The 18,512-nt window shown below is 43.0% G+C and overlaps 1 long non-coding RNA gene and 1 pseudogene across 5 annotated transcripts in view; one reads left to right on the top strand and one right to left on the bottom strand.

The window, feature by feature from the left end:
• The window catches only part of LOC145509058 (large ribosomal subunit protein eL28-like), a 62,973-nt pseudogene extending 52,345 nt beyond the window's left edge, over positions 1 to 10,628 (bottom strand). The window contains exon 1 of the transcript XR_014055829.1: positions 10,522 to 10,628. The product of XR_014055829.1 is annotated as a large ribosomal subunit protein eL28-like (transcript). The remainder of the gene's footprint in view (positions 1 to 10,521) is intronic.
• LOC145509061 (uncharacterized) lies at positions 10,510 to 16,589 on the top strand. Of its 4 annotated transcripts, none has more exons than XR_014055832.1 (3): positions 10,510 to 10,716; positions 11,781 to 12,134; positions 16,040 to 16,589. It is a non-coding gene; the product is annotated as an uncharacterized LOC145509061 (long non-coding RNA). The 4 variants fall into 4 exon arrangements; XR_014055833.1 differs by having other exon boundaries at positions 10,515 to 10,716; positions 16,206 to 16,589; XR_014055834.1 differs by having other exon boundaries at positions 10,515 to 10,716; positions 16,017 to 16,589.
• The last annotated feature ends 1,923 nt before the right edge of the window (positions 16,590 to 18,512 follow it).

The raw sequence follows: 18,512 nt of genomic DNA, 5'->3' as shown, positions 1-18,512 counted from the left end.
ATTAAAAAATTAGCCCTCTTACATATTCAGTTCAGTTCAGTTCAGTCACTCAGTCATGTCCGACTCTCTGCGACCCCATGAATTGCAGCACACCAGGCCTCTCTGTCCATCACCAAATCCCGGAGTCTACCCAAACCCATGTCCATCGAGTCGGTTATGCCATCCAACCATCTCATCCTCTGTCGTCCTCTTCTCCTCCCACTCCCAATCCTTCCCAGCAGCAGGGTCTTTTCCAATGAGTCAACTCTTTGGACGAGGTGGCCAAAGTATCGGAGTTTCAGCTTCAACATCAGTCCTTCCACTGAACACCCAGGAATGATCTCCTTTAGGATGGACTGGTTGGATCTCCTTGCAGTCCAAGGGACTCTCAAGAGTCTTCTCCAACACCACAGTTCAAAAGCATCAATTCTTTGGTGCTCAGCTTTCTTCACAGTCCAATTCTCACATCCATACATAACTACTGGAAAAACCATAGCCTTGACTAGATGGACCTTTGTTGGCAAAGTAATGTCTCTCCTTTTTAATATGCTATCTAGGTTGGTCATAACTTTCCTTCCAAGGAGTTAGCGTCTTTTAATTTCATGGCTGCAATCACCATCTGCAGTGATTTTGGAGCCCAGAAAAATAAAGTCTGACACTGTTTCCACTGTTTCCCCATCTATTTGCCATGAAGTGATGGAACCAGATGCCATGATCTTAGCTTTCTGAATGTTGAGCTTTAAGCCAACTTTTTCACTCTCCTCTCTCACTTTCATCAAGAAACTTTTTAGTTCCTCTTCACTTTCTGTCTTAAAGGTGGTGTCATCTGCATATCTGAGGTTATTGATATTTCTCCCAGCAATCTTGATTCCAGCTTGTGCTTCTTCCAGCCCAGCATTTCTAATGATGTACTCTGCATATAAGTTAAATAAGCAGGGTGCAAATATACAGCCTTGATGTACTCCTTTCCTGATTTGGAACCAGTCTGTTGTTCCATGTCCAGTTCTAACTGTTGCTTCCTGACCTGCATACAGGTTTCTCAAGAGGCAGGTCAGGTGGTCTGGTATGCCCATCTCTTTAAGAATTTTCCACAGTTTGTTGTGATCCACACAGTCAAAGGCTTGGCATAGTCAATGAAGCAGAAACAGACGTTTTTCTGGAAGTCCCTTGCTTTTTCAATGATCCAGAGGATATTAGCAATTTGATCTCTGGATCCTCTGCCTTTTCTAAAACCAGCTTGAACATCTGGAAGTTCACGGTTCACGTATTGCTGAAGCCTGGCTTGGACAATTTTGAGCATTACTTTACTAGCGTGTGAGATGAGTGCAGTTGTGAGGTAGTTTGAGCATTCTTTGGCATTGCCTTTCTTTGGGATTGGGATGAAAACTGACCTTTTCCAGTCCTGGGCCACTGCTGAGTTTTCCAGGTTTGCTGGCATATCGAGTGCAGCACTTTCACAGCATCATCTTTCAGGATTTGAAATAGCTCAACTGGAATTCCATCACCTCCACTAGCTTTGTTCGTAGTGACATTTCCTAAGGCCCACTTGACTTCACATTCCAGGATGTCTGGCTCTAGGTGAATGATCACACCATTGAGATTATCTGGGTCGTGAAGATCTTTTTTGTACAGTTCTTCTGTCCATTCTTGCCGCCTCTTCTTACACATTGGTAGGTATAAATTAATATAGTGTTTTCAGACAGTAATTTGGGAAAATTGTACTGAAATCCTTAAAATATATTTTGCATATGCAATTCTATCTCTATGAATTTATCTTGAAAATAATGGAATAGGTATGTAAAAGTGTATTTATTACAACATTATTAATAAACAAAAATGAAACAAACAGAATGTCTGATAGTAAGGAATTATTTAAATAAACTATGCAAATACATATGGATGGGCTTTCCCAGTGGCTCAGAGGGTAAATGATCTGCCTGCAATGTAGGAGATCCAGGTTTGATCCCTAGGTTGGGAAGATCCCCTGGAGGAGGGCATGGCAACCCACTCCAGTACTCTTGCCTGGAGAATCCCATGGACTGAGGAGCCTAGCAAGCTACAGTCCATAGGATCACAAAGACTTGGTTATGACTGAAGCCACTAATCATGCATGCATGCATGCATATAGATATCCATGTGTATATGGAAATATGTGCAGCTATTAAAAATGAGGACAAATCTGTATTTACAGTAATGAAAGAAGAGTGATACACTATTGAGTAAAAATGGCAAGTTTCAGGGTGATTGGTGTAGTGTGATTCCCATCTCAATAGTAAAGACATTGGCATTGATTTATGTAGCCAGAGTGAAAAAGCTGAATGCCAATATCATTGGTATGCATGCTGAGCACGGGAGAAAAGGACTCTGGAAGGAAGTGTTAAGGACACCTGTGCTAGAGGAGAAGAGGAGAAAACAGAAGAGAAAGTTTTGGTATAGGTTTGATCCCTATAGAGAGAGGAGCATTCTCTCTAGTTTCAACCCAGAGTAACACATAGCTCTGAACCCCTGAGCATGTCCTTCATACCTAAGGACAGACAGCTCTGGGAGCACAAGAGACAGCATCTTTGGCAGAGCACATTGGCCACAAGTAACAGTCAGAACAGGCAGTTGTTGTAGAAATATAAAGGCCTGTTAAGAAACTGGCATAATGGCCTTTCCTTCTTCTTCTATTGGCTAAAGCAAGTCACATGACCATAAGAAAGTGAGGAGGAAGGGGAATATGCTCTAAACCTTTTGGGATGGAGGGTGTCAAGTCATACAGCAGAGGCCATGGACTAAAGGAAGGGTAAAGAATTATTGCAATCTACCACACCTACATTTTCACATATTTTGAACAATAATCATGTAACAAATGTGTAATTATGCTCATAAAAGTAGATGGTATGCTAGATTGTTAACTAGTGGCCCCAAAGAACCATGTCTCCTGGTGTTCATGCCTGTATTAATTTTCTAGGGTTGCTGTACCACAAACTGGGTGGCTTACAGCAACAATTTATCTTCACAGTTCTTGAGGCAAGAATCTGAAATCAAGACTGGCATGGCAGAACCATTTTGCCTCCAAAAACTCTAGGAGAAAAATCTTCCTTGCTTCTAGCTTCTGGTAGCCCTAGGCATTCCTTGGCTTATTGGCAGCATCACTCCAATCTGTCTCTGTCTTCACATGACCATCTTGCCTCTGTCTGTGTGACTCTCCCTATTCTTATAAGGACACCAGTAACACTGGTTTAGAGGTCTATCCTACCCCTGTAGACCACATCTTAACTTGACTGCATCTGAAAGGACTCTATTTCCAAATAAGGCCACATTCTATGATACATGGGGTTAGGACTTCAACTTACCCTTTGGAGGGACACAATTCGGCTCTAACAATGTCCTTGTGTAGTCCTTCCCTCACTGATTCTAGGCCGTGTGACTTTCTTGAGGTCTTGAGGTTACAAGATAGTATTGAACTTGACATGGAAGAGGTGTAATGAGCATATAAGCACCAAGACTAGCCCTCTTGAAGTGGTACCACCACTAGTGAGAAAGCCAGATGTAGTCGCTTTTAGGATGAAAAGACCACAAGGCAAAGGAGGCCCAGATACTACAGATGTCCCAACTGAACCCCTCCAGCCTCAAGCTGAATTCAACCACAAAAGTGGACCCATGTGAAGCCACCGAACTGTCCAGGCAAGTCACAAAATGGTGAGAAATCATAAATTGTTGTTTTGTATGAACTACTGAGTTTCAGGGTGGCAGTGGTAGAAAACTGATATGGACAGTTATTGGATTTCCAAAAGTCTAAGCAGAAATCAGATCTGACGTTTCCTAGCCCACCATTTCTAGAATAACTGGTTTTATTGGAACTGAAAAGAACTCTAGAGATAATTCAGTCTAATTTTTTTTTCATTTCACAGATAAGAAAAGTGAGCCTTTGCAGCTAGGAACACACCTAAAACCATGCTGCTGTAAAGGCAGGCGTCGGTCTCCTGTCTTTTGGCTCTGCGCTCTTCCAGCATTACCACTGGGCCACATGCTCTCCTATGAAGTTACTACTCCAAGGATGAGGCTAGCTCATGGTCACACAGCTATTCAGTGTCAATATCAGGGCTACAAATCAGGTTTCTTAACTTCTCACCTAGAATTCTCTTCCTTTGAGGGGATGGTGAACATTCAGAGTGTTTTTTTGTTTTTTTAAATCTCAAACGTTTAACTGAGTATTGTTCTATGCAGTGTTATCTTTGTGCCAGAGTGGGGTTCGGGGGAAAATATCTTTGCTTATCTTTCCTAGCTCTAACATTTCTTTCTCTTCCTTTTCCACTCTTCCCCCCTTCAAATCCCCCAGCCCTGGAAGCATGAGTAAGAGTTCCTACCCCTCCCCATCAGCCACCACTTCATGCAGGATGGATTAATGAGGTTATGTCTCCAAAGAACTTTGAGTTCCTTGGAAGAAAGGCATCAACATGCAAAGTGGTGGTTGTTATTGCGATTACTTCACTGAGTAGGGTTTCACAGCTGTCCTGATGGAAAAGGGGCCAACAAAACAGAATGCCAGTTTCCCCCAGCAGAGGAGCAGCTGGAATGGATTATAAACGAGACTTGTGTGCCCGGTTCTCTTTCTCGTCAAAGCCCATCAGCCCTTCTCAGTGCCCAGCTCTCCCCTTGACAGACAAACAAGCTCCCTGAGCCAGACAGGTGTGGGCAAAGGCACTATCTAAGCTTCTCGTGGATAAGTCTGTTTGGCAGGGGCAGAAAATCCTATATTCTGAAATGGAGCCAGCCCATTACAAGTGTTCAGTAATGCAATAGATTTCTCCAGTGGTGATTTGGGGTAAGTAAAACATTCTCATGGCTCAAACTTCCCTTCACTTTACAGGACTGGAGGGACAGGAGAGGCAGAGGGAAGAAGGTGTGCAGACTCAGACACATGTCACATTGCCAGGACCAGAGCACCTCTACACACCTTTTCTGCCTTTTGCCTCTTTCTTTCCTCCCCTGTCCCTCCCTCCCTCCCTTATTCCTTCCTTCCCTCCCCTCTTATTTCTTCTTTTCCTCCCATTTAACATATACACTCAATATCATGTCAGGCACTATGTTAGCTCCTGGAGATAAAATGGAAAATAAGATGCAGTTTTTTCCTTCAAGGAATTGCCCCTCCTGGTGCAGGAGTGAGTGAGACAGAGACAGACAAATGAACCAAAAATCACATTCCATGACACATTCCAAAAACCACATTGCTGGCGAGACTAAGTATATGGAGCCATAGGAACCTACAGAAGAGCCACTCAACCTGGTTTGGAGAGAGTCTTGGAAGACTCCTGAAAGACCAATCAGAGACTGTCAGACTAAATAGAGGGCAGTGGAGGCAGTATTCTAAGCATGCTACAGTTCCATCGGTTCTACAATAACATAAAAATTATTAATGTTTTGTGAGGGTGAGTGTAAAGAAAGCAAAAGAAAAACAAATGATGAGCCTTCTCATGGTTTTAATTGTGGTATAGTCATAATATTATTCTTACATGTATTGAACACTTGCTATGTACCAGGTATTACCCAAAGCTTTAAATACATTGATTTATTTACTCTTCACAACAATTTTATAAAGCAGGTTCCATGACTAGGCTTATCTTACTGAAGATGAAACTGAGGCCCAGGAAGATTAAGTGACTGGCTCAAAGTCACAGAACTAGTGAGTAGGAGCATCAGGTTTGCATGCAGACAGTCACACCCCAGCCCCCATGCCTGTAGCCAGTACATAGCAGTTTCTTTTGTGCAGAGATCAATCACCTCTATATGTGGGCTAGCTCCGTCCTGATCTGACTTTTTTTAAAAAAAATAGGTCTATAATAGAAAGGCATGGCAATAAATGTTTGACTGCAACCATGAAATTAGAAGATGCTTGCTTCTTGGAAGGAAAGCAATGACAAACCTAGACAGAATATTAAAAAGCAAAGACATTATCTTGTCTACAAAGGCCCATCTAGTCAAAGTTATGGTTTTTCCAGTAGTCAGGTATAGATGTGAGAGCTGGACAATAAAAAAGACTGAGTGCCAAAGAACTGTGGTGTTGGAAAAGACTCTTGAGAGTCCCTTGGACAGCAAGGAGATCAAACCACTCAATCCTAAAGGAAATCAGTCCTGAATATTCACTGGAAAGACTGATGCTGAAGCTGAAGCTCCAATACTTTGGCCACCTGGTGTGAAGAGCTCACTCATTGGAAAAGACTCTGATGCTGAGAAATATTGAAGGCAGGAAGAGAAGGGGACAGCAGAGGATGAGATGGTTGGATGGCTGATGGTTGGATGGTTGGATGTCCATCACTGACTCGATGGACATGAGTTTGAGTAAACTCCAGGAGATGGTGAAGGACAGGGAAGCCTGGTGTGCTGCAGTCTATGGGGTCGCAAAAAGTCAGACATGACTTAGGACCAAACAACAACAATGAAAAAATATTTACCCAAGACCAGGAAATATGAGTTCTCTGTGCTTTGGAATGTTTTAGTTATAACCTGCCTTTAAGTTATTGAACATTTTGTAACTGTTGTCTTCTCTCTTTAGCCATACTGTAAGCCCTTGGTGGCCACAGACTCGTCTGTTCTTTTCTGTCTTTGTCAGGACCCAACCCTACTCCAAAGGTAGGGTTGTGCTCCGCACTGTGCTCCAAGAGTATCTGGCTGTGTCTCCATCAAAGGATTTATCACAGCATCCCTTAGGGTTGAATTACTTGTGTGCAAATTTCATACGAACTCTTGGGGGGACATTTTTGGGGCATATACAATAGATTTCCAGTAAATGACTTTTAACTTGAAAACAGAAGGTACTTGGTACAAGTTCAGGGCTGGCTGGTAACCAAACCCAAATCAAAGCCTTACACCCAGCTCACGTACTTTCTTCTACATCCTGTGCACTTCAGTCCTTTCAAGCTCTTGACGTCCCTTCCTTCACTGCCTGTCCCTGTGCAGCATTCCTCTGTTACACATCAAAGTCATTGCCCATTATACTCAGTTCTAGATTTCCTTTGGAGGATCATCCAACTAAGGGATTATTTCTTTTTCTTAAAATGATGACCATTTCAACTGCCAGTAACAGTATTTTGATTTGTTTTCAAATATTTATGTGTGCTTGTTTTATTAATGCCAAGTGTTCTGTTTAATGTATTCTAATAATCTGACTTGCAAATTTTCCTTATTGCTTCCTACTTAAATAAAAGCTCTTTGCTGATAAGGAGAATAAAGATGACTTATTTAATTAAAAAGGTGAATATTATTCATCGCTTAATTCTAACATAGACTTGGGCTCAGACTTTTTTATATGTTAGCTTAGTATGTATTTTTAATACATTTGAACTTGACAACGCCCCTATAAGTGGACACGCTTACCACATCCACATTATAGATGAGGAATCAGAGACTTAGGGGTTATAAGTGATTTTTAAATGGAACGCTGAGGTTCAAATAGATCTGATTTCTTAGTGCTCCTAGAAATTTGACTCTTAATAATCTAGAATCTTTGATTCCTCAAAGCATGCCAAGGTTGATCTCATATACTTCCCACATACAGAAGAGATACTGCTGGGCACATGTAGGTGATATACCTAAGATCAGAGACCGTTGAGCTTTAATTCTGTTCACTGGTGATAATGTACTATTCATATCGAAGAAGGCAATGGCACCCCACTCCAGTACTCTTGCCTGGAAAATCCCATGGACTGAGAAGCCTGGTAGGCTGCAGTCCATGGGGATGTTAAGAGTTGGACACGACTGAGCAACTTCACTTTCACTTTTCACTTTCATGCATTGGAGAAGGAAATGGCAACCCACTCCAGTGTTCTTGCCTGGAGAATCCCAGGGATGGGGGAGCCTGGTGGGCTTCCGTCTATGGGGTCGCACAGAGTTGGACGCAACTGAAGCGACTTAGCAGCAGCAGCATATCTGTTTTGAATAATGAGGTCAAAGAGGGTAGGGATCAAGTTGTTCCTGCTGCCTTTGTACAGAAGTGGGTCACATGTAGGTGACACAGTAAACTGACATTTAAGTATATCTGAATTCTATAAAAATTAGCTCCATAAACAGCTTCTGGCTTTTCTCAGCTCACTACGATGGCCACAGTGAGAGGGAGGCAGGTGAAGGTGGCCTACCCAAGACAGAGGTCCACATCTTTCTGTGGTTACTTTACTTTGTTCCCCAGGCACATGTAACTAAGTTGTCATCCCCCTGCACTCCTCAAACCCTTCTTCCATGTATGGCATTTCCTCTGAAGCAAATTGAGCTCAAAGAGAACAGGGACCTCACAAAAATAAAAAATAGGAAGCTGGAACTTGGCATCCAGTTAGATTCCATTCATTATAAACTAAAATTATTTCAAAGGGAATCTATGTTTTCTTCATTCTTCTTTCGCTTACTTACCTGAAATCTGATATGGACTCTGCAGAACCACTGACCTCTCTCTGCTGGTTGAAGGTAGTGGTGGAAGTGGGGCCTGCTCTGGGGTGAGGGTACCTGAAACGGACCCTAAGCCATCACTTCCAGCACATGACCTTGGCCAGGGACCTCACCTCCTCATGCCGACTCAGGCTGTTGACAGCATTCGGAGTTATTCCCATCTCTTTAAGAATTTCCCACAACAGTTTGTTGTGATCCCCACAGTCAAAGGCTTTAGTGTAGTTAATGATTGTCTATTTTGGGACTATCAGTTCTCCCTTCTCTCTGGCCCTTGTCCTTCTTTTGAAACATTCATAATGATTGACTTTAGGAGCTGATGGGATATGGTGTGAAAAGAACAAGCAAACAGCACCACCTCCCTCAGGCTGGCATCTGCCCAAGGAACCAGGCTTGATCTTTTCCTGTTCCATTGGCTCCTTCCATACTCATTCCTTCTGCTTGCAGCTCCCTGGAACCTTCATGCTGCTGATCACCTTCAGGCCTTACCCTTCTGCTTAGAAACCTTTCCTTGCTTATAAGTAAACAAACAGGCAAATAAACAAACCAAGTATTTGAAGTCTCAATCAAGCCATTATCTTCTTCAGGTCTCCTTCCTAATCACCTTCTCCTTCAACCAAAGACCAACTTGACCAAGCCTTTCCTGGCACTCACTGCAGCTGGTTTAATAAACGCTGTGCAGAGTTCACTGATGGGGGTGATGGGAACAGCTATAACACCGCTTTACTCTGGCCATGGAAATGTCTATATTTCTGAATGATCTAGAATGCTTTGCAGATGATAATATATCTTAATGATCTCAGCTTCCCCAGAACCTAGCAAAGTGCCTGCGATATAACAGCAATCAGTGCTTGTTAAAGGAAAGGATAAAAGAATGAATGAGGTTTCATCCCTCTTGGTCCTCAAGGAGTCAAGTAGAGTAGGGTTGACATGGACATCTAAAATTGTAGGCTGATATCTACAATCAAACTCATTTTACCACTTTGGGAGAGAGGCACAAATTCTTAATGACAAGACTTTCTGGCAGATTTATTTTGTTCCTTCCTCTTACTTCTGTGTCTAAGAGCATTTGTATCAGTATATACCAATGCTGCTGCTAAGTCGCTTCAGTCGTGTCCGACTCTGTGCGACCCCACAGACGGCAGCCCACCAGGCTCCGCTGTCCCTGGGATTCTCCAGGCAGGAATACTGGAGTGGGTTGCCATTTCCTTCTCCAGTGCATGAAAGGGAAAAGTGAAAGTGAAGTTGCTCAGTCGTGTCTGACTCTTAGCGACCCCATGGGCTGCAGCCTACCAGGCTTCTCCGTCCATGGGATTTTTCCAGGCAAGAGTACTGGAGTGGGGTGCCATTGCCTTCTCCGATATACCAATAGGAGATGTTTAATAAATGTTTGACGAATGCAGAGAAGATCCAAGAGATTTCATTTTCAGCCACAAGATCTCAGTGACATGTCCAGAGAAGGTGGCTCCACGGTCTACAACCTGGATGGACAACGACTGTCAGGGACAGATAATTCCTAGGAGATGGAACGGGGGCTGCTACCCTGATAACCTCAACACCAGTCAGAGGCAACAGCCATTCTGAGGACCAATCCATGGAGCAAGAAGCCTGAGAGGAACATCTCTGCTCCCTCAAAATGAGCACAATATTTTGAGTGGTATTTAATACTCTTTCTCTTCTATCTTAAGTATTTATGATCAGTTTTCTAGTCAATATAAAGTAAGGTTATCACAAAGTGAAAATAAATGGAATATTGTTCTGGCAAAGTTGGTAATTCAAAGATTTCCAACAAGACAATAGCCTCAAAGGCAAGCATTATGAAACTAGAATTTTCTAAATGACTCTCGTGTCCATTTAACATATCAAACTAGTCTTGGTGAAACACATTATGCAGTTTTATGTAGTGTAGACCCCAAAGAAAAGTTTACCCCTCCAAGGCCAAGGGCTTGTAGAGAGAAGATGATGGAGCAATGAGTTCAGGGAAATCAGGAAGAATATCTGAATGTTTCCTCTCTGGGTCATCAGAGCCCTGTGCAGTGAGGAGCGTTAGTGGATAGGCTGAGAGCATTGTGAGAGCACAAGGACTTTTGACCTACCTTTTTGTTTTGGATGGAGACAACTTACCCTGAAATTTTATGGAGGGTCCTGCAAATTCAGAGTATGGGGTGGGATATGCAGGTGGATAAAGGGACTGGCCTGCGGATCTGAGCTTTTCTGTTTTCATCTGGCCTGCATGCTCCTTTGTGAAGTCACAGACCTGACCTAGGTTGCTGGGGTGACTGAGATGGGCCTGCCGCATCAGGACAGCATTGTTGACAGGTAGGACCCGAAGTGGCAGATATGGCAGAGACTCAGAGCATCTTCATCAGCAGGAGCGGCGTAGGCAGTGGGGCTTGAGTCTCCAGGGAGGGGCCCCAGACTCTGAGCAAGCCAAGCAGAAATAGACCAAAAGTACTCCAGCCACAGATGTCAGCTGCAGGTGCCAGCTGTGGATACCAGCCATGGGGTGATGCCAAGCATTCCTCAGCAGACACCAGGCACCTCACACCCAGGCACAAGTGCAAATCCAGGGGTTCCCCTCCCCCAGTGTCATGGGCTGCAGGAGCCGGAGAGAGGAGCAGGAGAGGGAGATGAGAGTCCAGATGAAGTTAGGAGAAAAACAAGTGAATCCAAAGATTTTGGGTAAATGGTTGGACAAAACTAACCTGAAGAATAAATTGGACTAAATGGAGTTGTTTTCTTGCTACTTAAGGCAGGTGGAGGGCTCATGAAGAAAGTCAGGTCAGAAATAAAGAAAGAAACTAATCGGGGAACCCCACCACTCATAGACAGTTTTGATCCTTAGCAGCTTTGTCATGGGGCCCAGGAGGTGAGATGCTAAAGTGAGAAGCGATTCCATTCAACATCACACCAGGAGGGTTTCCAGGGGCTTGGGATGCAGACGTTGCTGGGCTATCACATCTCCATTGCTTCCTTTCTTGCCTCTGAGCCTTCTCTACCCCTTCTTAACTACCTCTCCCTTTCTCTTTTCTCCTGTCTCTTGAGCTTTTCCTTTCCTCTCAAGAGAGGAAATATGCACGCAGGTAGGCAGGCTGAATCAGAATGGGGCTTCTGTGAGTTTTCTGGATGTTTAGAAGGAGTGGAGTTGAACTACACAAACCCTCAGGAAGCACCTCTCTGACAGTTCTGTGTACCGTGCTGTGCTTAGTAGCTCAGTCGTGTCCGACTCTTTGCAACCCCATGGACTGTAGCCCACCAGGCTCCTCTGTCCATGGGGATTCTCCAGACAAGAATACTGGAGTGGTTGCCATGCCCACCTCATAGATGCCTCCAAAGAACCTTACAGTGGTATTACTGACTGAGCACTTATTTCCATTTTGCAGCCCAGGGAGAAATAGGAAAGGGAATGAGAAAAGCTCTTTAGAGGACATTTCGCTGATGAAGACGTGAATGAAGAAACCTTCAAAAAGTTTAGCAAGTGGAACATTCCTGACGCAGTACGTTAACTTGAGTAACCTAATATAATAACGGCCATAAGGAAAAAACAAGTCACGCTCCCCAGAGACTATCTATAGTCATAGAAAGAAGATGTGGAACTTTAAGTAAATAATTAATCGGAATGATCCAAAGTGTTGTTTTGACTAACAGTGGGGTCTCTATATGGAAATATGAGCTGCTTTGCTTGAGGGGTTCCTCACACAAAATAATCCTGCTTTGGTGAAACTTCTGAGTGTTTGGTAAGTGACAAAGTCTTGGAAAGTTGGAGAGGGAATTGAAACTAAGCAATTTCAGGGCCCATCTACCTGACGGAGACAAAGAGATTCTGTTCCTTACCTCTCTGGCCTCTTTTCATTTGTGTGAACTTTTAATTCACAAAGATTGCTTAAAATTAAACTCAATTTGATGCAATTTTGAGTCATACAAGGGTGTGAGGATGGAAAGCCTTGCATTAAACTCATCTCTCTCCTTCAGTTCAGTTCAGTCGCTCAGTCGTGTCTGACTCTTTGCGACCCCATGAATTGCAGCACGCCAGGCCTCCCTGTCCATCACCAACTCCCGGAGTCTACCCAAACCCATGTCCATCGAGTCGGTGATGCCATCCAACCATCTCATCCTCTGTCGTCCCCTTCTCCTCCCGCCCCCAATCCTACCCAACCTTAGGGTCTTTTCCAATGAGTCAACCCTTCGCATGAGGTGGCCAAAATATTGGAGTTTCAGCTTCAACATCAGACCTTCCAATGAACACCCAGGATTGATCTCTTTTAGGATAGATTGATTGGATCTCCTTGCAGTCCAAGGGACTCTCAAGAGTCTTCTCCAACACCACAGTTCAAAAGCATCAATTCTTCAGTGCTCAGCTTCCTTCACCGTCCAACTCTCACATCCATACATGACCACTGGAAAAACCATAGCCTTGACTAGACGGCCTTTTGTTGGCAAAGTAATGTCTCTGCTTTTAAATATGCTATCTAGGTTGGCCATAACCTTCCTTCCAAGGAGTAAGCGTCTTTTAATTTCATGGCTGCAGTCACCATCAGCAGTGATTCTGGAGCCCAAAAAAATAAAGTCTGACACTGTTTCCACTGTTTCCCCATCTATTTCCCATGAAGTGATGGGACCAGATGCCATGATCTTAGTTTTCTGAATGTTGAGCTTTAAGCCAACTTTTTCACTCTCCTCTTTCACCTTCATCAAGAGGCTCTTTAGTTCTTCTTCACTTTCTGCTATAAGGGTGGTGTCATCTGCATGTCTGAGGTTATTGATATTTCTCCCAGCAATCTTGATTCCAGCTTGTGTTTCTTCCAGCCAGCGTTTCTCATGATGTACTCTGCATATAAGTTAAATAAGCAGGGTGACAATATACAGCCTTGACGTACTCCTTTTCCTATTTGGAACCAGTCTGTTGTTCCATGTCCAGTTCTAACTGTTGCTTCCTGACCTGCATACAGGTTTCTCAAGAGACAGGTCAGATGGTCTGGTATTCCCATCTCTTTCAGAATTTTCCACAGTTTATTGTGATCCACACAGTCAAAGGCTTTGGCATAGTCAATAAAGCAGAAATAGATGTTTTTCTGGAACTCTCTTGCTTTTTCGATGATCCAGCGGATATTGGCAATTTGATCTCTGGTTCCTCTGCCTTTTCTAAAACCAGCTTGAACATCTGGAAGTTCACGGTTCACGTATTGCTGAAGCCTGGCTTGGACAATTTTGAGCATTACTTTACTAGCATGTGACATGAGTGCAATTGTGCGGTGGTTTGAGCATTCTTTGGCATTGCCTTTCTTTGGGACTGGAACAAAAACTGACCTTTTCCAGTCCTATGGCCACTGCTGAGTTTTCCAGATTTGCTGGCATATCGAGTGCAGCACTTTGACAGCATCATCTTTCAGGATTTGAAATAGCTCCACTGGAATTCCATCACCTCCACTAGCTTTGTTCATAGTGATGCTTTCTAAGGCCCACTTGACTTCACATTCCAGGATGTCTGGCTCTAGGTGAGTGATCACACCATCGAGATTATCTGGGTCATGAAGATCTTTTTTGTACAGTTCTTCTGTGTATTCTTGCAGCCTCTTCTTAATATCTTCTGCTTCTGTTAGGTCCACCTTTTGGACTTCATAATCCATTAATCAATGATAGGCCAAAAGTCGCATTAATTGGGTTCCTACTATATGTCAGGCCCTATAGTACTTATTGGTCACATCTGTCTTATTTAATTTAGTCCTCACCACAATTCTAGGGCTGGAATAGGGTCTCTATTTTACAGATAAAAAATAATTTGTTGACCTGAAAAAAAATTATTCTAAAAAATAAAAAGAATCACTTGGTCCAGCCCTTGCAAAAATTTCTGAGTTACCAGCATACCTGCTTCTCCTGTCTTCTAAAACCCCCAGATAGAGAAGCCCCATGACCTCTCAATGTGATCCATTTCAGCAATAGTCCTCTGAGGATATGGAACATGATTTCACATTTTCAGTTAAAGTCTTCTTTAGGCCCCTGGTCCCTTACTACTTTTGTCCTGTGCATAGCAGCACATGGGCTTTCCATGACCAGATCACATCAGAAAAGGGGCAAAGGACAGGAGAGAAACTGAGTAAATTTCAGGGCCTTGAGCCTTGCTACATAACTCTGAAATAGAATTTATGTTTTTCTTATTACAAAAGTAATTGAAAAATCTATTGGGGTTCCCTGCTGGCTCAAACAGTAAAGAATCTGCCTGCCAAGACCAGGGTTTAATCCTTGGGTTGGGAAGATCCCCTGGAGAAGGAAATGGGAACCCACTCCATTATTCTTGCCTGGAGAATCCCATGGACAAGAGGAGCCTGGCAGGCTACAGTCCATGGGGTCACAAAGAGTCGGATACGAGTAACACACACACATGCACATAGCCGCTTTACGATGTTGTGTTAGTTTTTGCCATACAGAGAAGTGAATCAGCTATATACACACATATATTCCCTCCCTCTTGGACCTCCCTCCCACCCGTCTAGGTCACCACAGAGCACCGAGCAGAGCTCCTTTTGCTTCATAGCAGATTCCCACTAGCTATGTATCTCACACATGGTAGAGTATACATGTCAATCCCAATCTCCTATTCATCCATGTCTCTCCCCCTGCTGTGTCCACGCATCCATTCTCTGCTTCTGTGTCTCTATTCCTTCCATGCAAATAGGTTCATCTGTATCATTTTTCTAGATTCTACATACGTGCATTAATATATGATATTTGTTTTTCTCTTTCTGACTTACTTCAGTCTGTATGACATTCTCTAGGTCCATCCATGTCTCTACAAATGACCTAACTTCATTCCTTTCTATGGCTGAATAATATTGCATTGTATATATGTACCATGTCTTATTAAAGTACTATATGCCCCTTATTTTAAAAAGAAAAATATTGTATAGTGTATGATGAAGAAAGTGAAGTTGCCCTGAAATTCCACCTTCAAGGGATTGCTAGTAACCTTTGGTCTTTAATGAAGAACTGGCTAGAGAAGAAGTATTGTTCAGTCATTGATCTCTGCCACAGCAAGAAAAACATAGGACTTTGGTCAGTTTGACATAGTGAAAAGAACACAGTTTGGGAGCCAGACAAACCTGGGAATGAATCTCAGGTTTGATCTTGGACAAGTTATGCCAGTTCTCTGATTTTCAGCTTCCTAGACGTCACACGGGTGGTGATAGCACTAATTAGTAAAGCTTGGAGATGCCTGAGTAGTACGTACGCAAAGTTCTCAGCAAAGTGAACAGCACAAAGCAGGTACTTAATAATTGCATCGACAGAATATCACAGAGATGCAAAAAATTCTGCAAAAAAAATTACCAGCTGCTGAGACAATTCCCCAACATCTACTTTTTCTCCCACTGAGTTAATGGCCAGACTTCAGGCATATAAGTTACAAAATAGGCTCTTGGTAAAAGTTTGTTGATTTTTAACACAAGGTGCCTATCGGAATTTTCTACTGTGTATGGGTTCTTTATTGAATGATTGAAGCTACTCATAGTAAAGTGAATCCTCGAATTATTAATATCTTAAGATACATTTTCAGATTCTTAAAATAAATTCTACTTCTGTAGTGACAGTTGTCCAACCTCACTTTTGATACATTGATAAACAAGAACCTTGAAGCTGCCCTCTTCAGTCCCTAGGGGGAGAGGGTGATGCAATTTGAGAGTCATGGTGTGAAGAAGGCGTTTCTTCCTAATGAATGCCCAGCTATCCCACTTGGTTTGGTTGAAAAGCAAGACTCCAAGCCTCAGCCTCTGTGACTGCCAAGATCCTGTCACTCTGAATGTGCTCGTTTCCAGCTGTGGCCCCACGATGCCTCTTCAAACCAATTATTCTGCAACGATCGATCACATCCTATGCCCATCACTACATTTGCGAGCTGGACAGAAATATTGCCCTACGGATGATCCACGTGGGGGCCAGAGGCTTCAAGTGCAACACCTCTCAACCCATTTGCCAGCGTGGAACGTGCCCTGGGCGCAACCTAACAACTGTGTCGGTGGTAGCAAGGCTGAAGTGCTGAAAGACTCGCTGCTTCCTGCCTGCAGATGACCTCAGGGCTTGAGAGCACTTGCATGTCTGGACTCTTCTTCCTCAGATCCCTTGTGCCCCCAGCAAACAAGCAATCATGTTTGTTAATTGTCTGTCTCCATCTAGCTGGAATGTAAGCTCCAAAAGGGCAAGGCATTTGGTCTGTTTTCTTTTTTGCTATAGCTCCAGTTCACAGATGTGTGCCTAATATATGACAGGGTCTCAATTTATGTCTGTTGAATGGAGAATCCAACTGTGATGACTTACCTTAGTTTTTCTCAAGGAAAGAGAGGTCCTGATAGAAATAAGCAAATGGTAAATTTGCTGACTATGGGAATTTGTTTATTAAAGCATGAGACACTCAGAGGACCTGTCTTATCATTATAAGAGGTTCTTATTCTGAAATACAGATGCAATGAGGTATATGAGGTCCTTTTAGGCTCACAAGAAGAAAAATGTGCTCATTTTTTATTGACTTATACTATTCTTACTCGCTTAAGTTTTTGAAATGGCCACATGGATCATTTTAATAAAAATTGAATTTCAGTAGTGAACCTGTCAAAAGAAACATAGTTTATGCCATAGAATTTAATGTGAGTTTATTTTTTGCATTTCAAAACATAGGAGTGATCTGGGGAGGTTCTAGAAATATTTTGCCCTCTGATGAAGTCTGAGGATCAAAACTGAAAGATAATCTTTCTTCATTTCTTAATAAGGACTTACTTCCTGTTAAATTTAGCCATGACTGACTCTGACCTTGCCAAACACCTGTTGCTTTTCCTCCCAGCACTTGTCTTCACCTGGCTGATGTTCCAATTGTTGCTGTTGGATATGAGTTTACCTGTTTAATTGTTTAACATCATCTCTCTTCAATTGTAAGCAGGGATTTTCATCAGTTTTGTTCATGCTGCCTCCCCAGCACCTAGAATAGTGCCTGAAATGTGGTAAATGCTTAGTGTAGATGCATCAAATAAATTAGTTAAAATGTACATTACATATCCCAATATCTATGCAAACATATCTTGCAGAGTAAGTGATGGCAACAACAGGGCTGGGCACCCAGGACACACACTGTAAAAGGAGATCTGGACTTGGGAGTGGAATCAGTCAAAATCCACTCTTTCTAGGTGTTTTGCCATCAGGCGTTGAATCTCCCTCAGCTTGGTTTTGAGTCTTGCAAAATGGGAATAATTATAACCACTTAAAGAGTTATGGAGATTACATGAGAAGAGGATACAAATGTGCTTTGCAAAATCTGCTAAAACTTACGGAAGCATCAGATTCCCTTATGTGTTGTGTACACATGTCTGTTAATGAAGTGAGTGATTGGGTTACACTAATCTGTTGCTTAACTCAACCACTCTGCTGAAGAGGCTACTAATGGATGCTCAGTTGTCATGGCAGGTGCATAAAGGGAGATGCCTTTCTCATGAAATACCAGGGATCGGAGGCCAATCAGAACTGCCCAAAGAGCTTTTTAAAAATTGTATATTCTGAGGTGTGGTAAGCTGTGTGCTTGTTCACATTTATTTGTCTCCCTTGCCACCCTCAGGCTGCCATATATACCATGCTTTCCTGGAGGTGATGTTTGGTTTTCAACCCCAAAACACTGGGCATAGCCATAGATTTGCCCTTAGTCGATGAATTATAAGTGAGCATGATGCATGCCGCACCAACGTAGAAACATTAGATGTGTTGGCATGGTTTGCCTTGGCACCCCCTCTAGCTTTTGCACTCAGTTAAGAGAACGGCACACCCTAGTTAGAGGATACTCCTTCAGCCTGGTTTCTGGAATGAGGATACACATGCTTCTTGGTCAGGCCCAGGCATGCCCAACAGAGCTGCACCAACTCACAGCCCTTATGAAACGTGACCACAGATGCTTGTGTGAGCCACTGAGATGTTGAAGCCATTTGTTACCTTAGTGAAAGCTGACTGGTAAATTAGGATCCACTCCAAGGCCCCAAAAGTCCATCCACTGAGGCTCAGAGATCTGTGTTTTTAAAAACCTTGTAATCAATCAGATTTGGGAACAATTCTCCTAGATTATCTACACTCCATCCTTCCTTCCTCCC

Source organism: Giraffa tippelskirchi, chromosome 6 (genome assembly GCF_054371585.1).
Source record: "Giraffa tippelskirchi isolate mGirTip1 chromosome 6, T2T-mGirTip1v1.2.pri, whole genome shotgun sequence".
NCBI lineage: Eukaryota > Metazoa > Chordata > Mammalia > Artiodactyla > Giraffidae > Giraffa > Giraffa tippelskirchi.
This window is presented reverse-complemented; position numbering and strand designations above follow the sequence as displayed.